Here is a 6,861-nt window from a genome sequence, read left to right on the forward strand (position 1 = left end):
TGGTCGTCCGTGCAGGCTGAATTGTCAGGTCAGCGTGGCGCCGCACCGCAACAGACCTCGAGATGGTCCAGGCCATGGTGGTTGCGGCGGGAGATGCCATGGCAGGAACTGCGGTAGACGACGCGGTAGATGAGGTAGCCAAGCCGCGGGCGGCGTGCAGATGGGAGGGGAGGCGTCCGTGTCTTGTAGGTGGGTTGACCGAGGGACAGTTTTGATTACGCGGTTTTCGCGAGGGCGAGGCACGGTTTGCGGGTGGACGAAGGGAGTCGGACGAAGGCGAGCGAGGTACCTCCTGAGGGCATGTACAACAGTTTAGACGGTGGGTGTTGTTAGTGCTCAGCCATGTCACGTATAGACGAGCCTACAGACACCTTCGATCTACAACAAGCAGTCTGTTCGAAGCCTATAATTAGGCAGCAAACCCATGTGAGGTAGTTACCCAAGCGGGGAGGTTGGGAGATCTAAACCAATCGTGGAAAAGGAAATAACCATGGGTTGCAGACACCTCTTGTACAACGGCAGCAAAGCCATCGTTAAGCCACGACTTTTATGGGAACAGACGATCGGTAATTCTACAGACGGCTTACCCCTCCTACGCGACTCTCTCTCTTCCAGGTAGGGTTGAAAATGAAAGGGAAATTTTCCGTCCATTTTCGAAGAAAAAAGAAATGAAGAGCGAAAAAGGGAAAAGGAAATGACATTCTGCGGAAAACGAAAGGAAACGGAAGAATCATAAAATGAAACGGAAATGAAAACGAGGGAGCTGTTTCCGACGAAAACGAAAACGGCAAAGGAAATTCCGGATAAATAAATATGAAAAGTTTCCGCAAATGTAACCTAGAGAGGCCCATGTTCTTGACAGCCTATATTTACACATGAAACCAGGCCTACGGGCCACCTACTAATTATAGACAGCTGCCTACAGTCCCGACGACTCATCTCTGACTATTCCACACGATCTAGTCCCAACTCCCAAGCGATCGCAGCGATCGCGGCTTCTTCCTACAAGAAGAGCGATCAGGCGGCCAAGCGACTACCCACGAACAGTCTTAGTATCGACGCAAAAATATTTATGTGAACTTCGCTTGTCTAAGTGTTAAACTATGTCTGTTACTCCCTCCGTCACTAAAATGGTGTCTCAACTTTGTCCAAATTTGAACAAATTTGGACAAAGTTGAGACACCATTTTAGTGACGGAGGTAGTATTTATGTTGAATTGCCGCTTGTTGAAGTTGAGTGATATTCCTTATCTTATTGTTTACTTCGTTATACGTGCCTTTTTGGTATACAGACCAAGGTAATATGCCGCCATTTTATTGTGACAAATATTTATTTTCGTTAACGTATCCGTCCCGTATTCGCTCCATATTCATCTCCGGTGATTTTCGTTTCCATATTCGTTTCCGGGGTTTCCGATTTCGTTTTCGATTCCGTTAAGATAGGCGAAAACAAAAACGATAAGACATATTTCCGTCCGTTTCCGTTCCGTTTTCAACCTTACTTTCAGGTAGATGAAAATCCTACATGTTCTATCCTACAGACGGCTGAGTGTACACTGCTGTACATGCCCTGAGTCCTGACGACGGAACACTCTCATATTTTTTAGGTACTAGTAGAGATATACTGAGAAGCTTGGGTCCGATCTACCATTAATTATGGTTACAGTCTGGCCGAGTTAGGAAGGGATTCGAATTCCGATCGGGCACGTCAGGGAAAATAAGTAGATGCTCTCTCTCCTACATAGTGAATCGCAGAAGCAAGCCCAAAATCAGCGACATGATGCCCTCTCACCACGACGATGACTGCAGCAGCAGCCTCGGTCCGCCCTCCCCCGCCGCCGCCATGGATTTGCCTGACGAGGAGGCTTGTTCTTGGGACACCGACCACGTGGTGGCCTGGAGAGACGCCGACTTGCCCACAACCGTTTTCGTTAGGACCGACCGCTCTGGAGCATTCCACGCCTACCCTGCTCTCGGCGGGCCGTTTCACAGCCTCCACCAAGTTCAAACCGCCGTCGACCTCCATGCTCGCGGCACCGCCAGGTTTTTTTTTTTTTCGATAAAGGGAATATATTAATATCGAGAGATACCAATTACACCCAGCCTCTGCAACAACGCACCACCCTAATGGCACTACGGATGCACACAGCCAAAAAAACGAAAAGAAAACTAAGAAACAAAAGTCCCGCTGCAAGTATCACGGACCTAACAACAAGCAATACATCCACCACCATGACAAGCACCCGAATTGCGGACTCTCCAAAAACGACGCCTCCAAGAAGGGAACGAGTGCTCCAACACCGTCGTCGCCCGATCAAAGATCTTAGGTTTTCACCCCGAAGATAGTCCCCACTCTCAAAACAATGCCTCCACCAAGGTCACCGCCGAGCACAACCGGTTAAGGCCGGACCTTAGATTTTCACCCCGAAAGGTAGGACTCTGCGCTTCACATGTGTTGTCGCCCCACTTTCATACCGCTGCTTTGAAGCCCGGACACCAAGCAAGCCCCTCAACGAGCGCGAGACTTGAACCTCCCTTAGCTAGTCCTCCCCTCCGGCCTTCATGAAATTCTCTTCTTCCGAATTTCATCATGGATCCATAGTCACTTGATGTCAACACGGAAAAGAGCTTCGCGCCGCTCCCTCCGAACCAAACGGTCGGAATAAACGCATGGGTGCGCACGACCGAATACCTCCGATCCAGACAAACTCCGTGCAAAGCACCGTTACATTCGCCGGCGGAGCCTTCCGGAACTCAACCCTCCGGCCGGATCACGAGTCCGGAGCCTCCGGGAGGTCCTCCTCTTCACGCAAGAGAGGCCCTAGGACCGCCGCCTTTATTCAGGCCGGACCCCCACGTCGGCGACCATCCCGGGCTGGCCAACCCAACCCTCCACCGGCGACACCATCGCCGGCTTCCATGCACCTCCATCTGACCGCCGGCTGGCGATGATAGATCAAAAATCCACCACCACCAACCGCAGGCCGACCCTCTCCGGCGAAGAAGAGGCCACCTCCTCCGTCAAACCCAAGGCTGCTGCCACGGGCGCCCTCGTGTCGCGGAAGATGCCCGAGATCGCCTCCACGCACCAACGAGAGGCGGGGGTGGATGGCATGGCGCAGACCGAAGGGCGGCACCGCCAGGTAACAAGAAAAATGGAAGATTGTCTTTTTTCCCCCTACGTTATCTATTCATTCATCCTATTCCTATGGATGCTCTGCTCCAAAATCACCAGGGCCCAGCTGGAGCGGAGGAGCGCGCTGGACAAACTCTCACGCAAGGAACGCGCTATCCGCGAGTTCCTCTACTACCCAGATGGCACGACGAGGGTTCGCACGATGAGGCTCGTCGCCGACTTGGAGCGCGACAAGGTGCGAAGGCTGGCCGAGGCTTTGCTCGACAAGCACAACGACGCCGAGGTTCGTCCACTCGCTCCCCGGGTCGTTAGTGATGCCTTCCCTGTGCACTGCGACACTCGTGATCCAACCCACGCCTGATCTTGCTACAGGGCCATGCTTACGAGCTCCAAGACGTCGTGCATTGGCAGTCGATCTGCGAAGGCAGAGCTAAGTGGTACTACCATCTCAACATCACAGTGAGGACTAAACCAGCAGCTGATCCTGAGACGGGCAGCGGCGATCTCTTCTTCGCCGAAGTCTCGCGTGTCCCTGGAGATGTCCTAGGATACTTCCTCAGCTGCTTCTATAGGGTTCAACCTGACGGCGATGGTATTCTTAAATCATGCATTTTTTTGACACTCATTCAGCTATCCTTAACATGCATGTGCGAGGCTACCTGAATTCCAAATGACGAACCTTGCCCCTTGTGTCTCGTTTCAGATAACGAAGGCCGTTGCCATGGTTGTGAAAACAATGGAAGCGTCGATATGAAGCACCCACACGCTGATTTGTACACCGGCGGTCACCGGAACGTACGTTTCCCGCGTGGATTTGGTCCTAGCAACGAGATGCAATTGCACGGCTCCAAGAGCGATGTATGGTGCTCTGTATACTAACCAAGGTTTAAAATAGCGTGCTAAATGAAATAGCGTCGGTCTCCTTTAAACGCTATGGACGCTATATCGTGCTAATTGCGTGCTTTCAAATAGCGTTTTGAAAATATATATTAAATATAGTCTAAAAATAAAGGATTTTACTAAAAAAGGTTGGATATTTAGTCCAAAAAATGACTGAATCATACATACATAGCCACATACAGCAAATAGACCTTGAATTTTTCATAAGGCTAACATCAATATTCCACAAGGCAACAATATAGTATAAATTATTTACTAAGAATCATCAGCATTACCGATATTAAGTTCTAATCTAGAAGAAGAACCAACATATTCCACTTCATCACCACGAAAAAGTGAAAGTAATTTTGCTTGAAAAAATAGCGCGCTAACGCTATGAAGTTTTAGCACGATATATCATGCTATTTCACAAATAGCGCCATAGCGAGCAAAATTACTAAAATTTAGCGTAGACCCTCCAAATATGCTATTGCGTGGTATTAGCGGAGAAATAGCACGCTATTTTAAACCTTGATACTAACAGGTCCCTCCTCTTTCATGGTTGCATTTTGTTGCTGCATGAATGTTAACTATGTGTTATTCCATTTCTCATTTTTTCCAGCCAGCAGAGGAGGCGGACATGATAAAAGCCGAGGAGGATAGGATAAGAGCTACCTTCGATGTAATGACGCATAAATAGCCTGGGAAAGAACCATTATGTAGCACTAACTTGGTATTTTACCACTTGACTAATTGTTTCTTGTATTGTCTTGCCATCTTCTGTAGTACCTTGACGATGAGGAGTATCTGGAAAATTTACGCTGCAAACGTCGTTCGATTAGGTAACTTCCAAGCATCATATGACATCAACATTCAGGTTCGAATCCCGGTCTCCTTCAGTTTCTTACCAGTTATGCTTCCCTCAAGTTTACACTGTACGTGAAGTTTTTTTAGATGTTTACTGTAAAAATAGTTGAAAGCTGGAAGGTACCTAACCCTCGTGTTTTTCGAGTCATGAGGCTGATTTTAGGTGATCTCTTTGTGAGAAAAATTGATGATTGTTCGTGACTAAATCTGTTTGGTATCTATATTTCGTGTTTAAAACTTTTTTCAAAGGGAAAAACCATGCCATAGGTATTGGTTGGTGCACGAAGTTTCATTTTGCTATGTTTGTTTGTGCCATGTCCATGATTAATCTTGTTTTTGCATGTTTCTGTCAAAGATGATTCCGTACAACCGTGTAAATATTAGAGTTGTGTGTTCCTTACCAGTTGTTTCATTGCTGTCATTTTATAGGAGGATGAAGAATTGACCATAGAAGACTAGATAGTCAAGAGTGAAGAGTGAAGATGTCCCTGCTTATTATCAGTTATTTCCATTTATATCAGTAATTTGAACTGACTAGACACTGCGATTGATTGTTGTTGGTGAACTTGTTACTAAGTTGAGCGGTTCACTCATGTTATTGTTAACTATTACGATGTTTCCAGACTGTCATGTGACAACAAGATTCCAAGTCTTGTGCAATTTCTTGTGTTTTTACTATTATCTCTAGAATAGCTTATTCGCATACCGCAGGCTCAGATGCACACACAAACATCGCAGTCATAAATTTTCATATGTTCTGCTGCTGGGCACCCGTCCAGAGTCCGAGCATCGCACAACAGATAGGTTGGTGCAGCCCCACATTGGAATCCTAGGTCTTGGCTTCCGCGGGAAGGATGAGGTAGCCATCCGTATACCATAGTTATACGGGCTGACCCCATATGTCGTCGACATATATATGGGTTGTCAAAGATATGTCAATTCCTAGTTTATGTGGGTCATGTTAATTGGCCAAATCTAACATTTGTTATTATATACCCTACATAAAGTTCAATCAATTTAACGCCTTCAGATTTACTTGGCCACTGTTCATGAGCCAATTTCTATGGGTTTTAACCATACATTAAATGCCACGTGCACGATTTGTTTGCTTTATATGGGTCAATATGAAGTCGTATTTGAAGTATTTTGTTGTTTTTGAATTTTCTTATTATTTGCTATACATGCCGATTAGTTTATTATCCCATATTTGTTTTTTTGATATCACATCTCTGATGAGGTTGCATATTGGTATACAAGCCCACTGCAATAAAATGCTCTTTTTCTGTAGCGGGGATATCAATGTGGCGATGCTAGCAACTTACACAATCACAAATGACAACACATTGAGTTCAGGGAAGGACGGTTTAAGTTTTGCACAGAGGGTGAACACTGGTGTTGGTTCTTGTTACAAAACCGCGCAATAAAAATAGATCAAATGAAGAACAACAACACAGATTTTTACGTGGAAAACTCAAACGAAAAAACCACGGAACACACGACATCGTATCACTATAATTGGGAAAAGTATTACAAGACATAGAGAACAAACTTTCTACGTGCTATCAATATGGTGGAACTATATGTAAAGACAAACAACTCTCTTTCTTGGCGGGCATGAAATAGAGTTGTAGATATACTACGTCTAGCATGGTTGGCATGTCGTGGTCAGTCAGGACTACTTATGTAGTACAACAGGTACATATGATTCATGTCATATTCAACTGCCAAGAAAGAGAGTTGTTTGCTTCTATATATAGTTTCAGGTAGTCATTGAATAGATCGAAAGAGTTCCACCATATTGATAATACGTAGAGGGGTTGAAAGGATAGAGACGGTAACCTAGAGGCGGTGGGGGGGGGGGGGTTGAATAGGTTCTACAAAATTTTATTCAATTCTTTTCCAATTTTAGGCTTTTTCGATTAAATAAAGTCGGCCTAATGCAATCTAGGTGAGACAACCTATATAACGCGATAAACAACT

At 46.0% G+C, this 6,861-nt stretch overlaps 1 long non-coding RNA gene across 1 annotated transcript; it reads left to right on the top strand.

The window, feature by feature from the left end:
• Positions 1-3,633: 3,633 nt before the first annotated feature.
• LOC124670586 lies at positions 3,634-4,893 on the top strand. The gene is made up of 4 exons (XR_006992575.1): positions 3,634-3,727; positions 3,839-3,993; positions 4,637-4,696; positions 4,801-4,893. It is a non-coding gene; the product is annotated as an uncharacterized LOC124670586 (long non-coding RNA).
• The last annotated feature ends 1,968 nt before the right edge of the window (positions 4,894-6,861 follow it).

Source organism: Lolium rigidum, chromosome 7 (assembly GCF_022539505.1).
Source record: "Lolium rigidum isolate FL_2022 chromosome 7, APGP_CSIRO_Lrig_0.1, whole genome shotgun sequence".
Taxonomy (NCBI): Eukaryota; Viridiplantae; Streptophyta; class Magnoliopsida; order Poales; family Poaceae; genus Lolium; species Lolium rigidum.